The sequence below is a fragment of the Meleagris gallopavo genome, chromosome 2 (assembly GCF_000146605.3).
Source record: "Meleagris gallopavo isolate NT-WF06-2002-E0010 breed Aviagen turkey brand Nicholas breeding stock chromosome 2, Turkey_5.1, whole genome shotgun sequence".
In the NCBI taxonomy this organism is placed as follows: domain Eukaryota; kingdom Metazoa; phylum Chordata; class Aves; order Galliformes; family Phasianidae; genus Meleagris; species Meleagris gallopavo.
This window is the reverse complement of record NC_015012.2, coordinates 60,339,383-60,340,856: the sequence shown is the minus strand read 5'-3', so window position 1 is coordinate 60,340,856 and position 1,474 is coordinate 60,339,383.

Here is a 1,474-nt window from a genome sequence, read left to right as displayed (position 1 = left end):
CGGAGCGCGGGGAGCTCGGCTGCCGCCTGTAGGAGCGGGGCCGGCCCTCGCCTCCTGCCCCGTCCGAAGTCGAGCGTCGTTTTGTGCCTCTCTTCGTGGCTTTACCAAATATAGCCAGCTGCACTTCTATATCTAACTAGCTGCAATATCGAGTCAGTTTTAAATACGTAATTACGGTGCCGTTCAGGTTACGGGAGGGTTAAATGGGGCCTTTATGTAGCTACCAGGGTACCTGGCACTCCAGGCAGTGGCGGGTAGGTGAGGTGAGCCCTGCCCTGCCGGCGGTGTGTGCACTGCAAACACTGGCTGTGCGTCTGTGCTGTCAGCCGGCAAATATGCTTTGATCGGCCTGACTCCAGCACGGTGACAGACACAGGTGAGTGCTTTGGCATTGCTTCCACGGGACTTTCAGTTCCTGTGGCCCACAGACATCACAAACCAATGCGGAGCCATGTTCACGTGTTTCTGTGTCTCTCGTGGTGTTGTGGATCTCAGAGATAACTGAAACAAAACTCCACGGGGTCAGCTCGTGTGCTGCCTGCTCTGTCACTGACTGAGAATGTGACCCTGGGGAAATCAATTGGTGGCAGTCCCAGTTTCACAGCAGGTAACCCGGATACACGTTCCTTTTCCAAATGCTTTGAAACTGACAGAAAGAAAATATTCATATATTTCACTGAATGTAAAGGCTGGCAGTTTCACACAAGCATAGTTCATCATATTCAACATATTGCCACACATCTTAGTGCTTTTTCTTTTTTCTTTTTTTTTTTTTTTTCCTTCACACGTGGTGCTAAGCTGCAGTGGCTGAGAATGTCAGCCTGGACAGTACTGAGTAGAAGGGCTTTCTGATAAGGAGCCCAGTCTGTTGGCAGCTGGGGAGAAAGAGTGCTTAGAAATCCTTGCACTCGTGCTGTTCCCTGCTATTTTTTTCTAAATTGTTATACTCTATAGTAACTTCAAGCCAGGCAAGATCTAGGAAAATAATTAAGATTACAACTCCCTCACTTTTTAATTGGTGTAATTCAGAAGTCCCTCTATCACTTCTTCTGCTCTCTATCACTTCCTCAACTATCGAGTTTCCAGATTACTATAACTGAAGGGCTTCATATACCAGCCCATACCAACCTCCATTTTTTTTTTCTGCTGAATTGCTTAAACCTGTGCTTCTGTTTCCATTTTTTCTAAGCAGATGGTATGAAGGACTCACGCCAGGAATGCATCTCTCACACGCACTAATCAGACAGGAAAATTAGCAATTTGTTTTAAATTAATTCTCCAAAACTTCAAAGAGAAATGGCAGTAGAAAAACTGGAGCAAACTTTGAGTTACCCATGTGTATCCTGTTCACATCTGCAAGTTGTAATTGTAAAGCCACAAAACTACTACTTTTTTTTAAAGAAAAAGACTTGCATTTTTCAGAAATCAATGTCAGCAATTTCTGGTGAGCTTTAGATTCAGCTAATAAGTACTT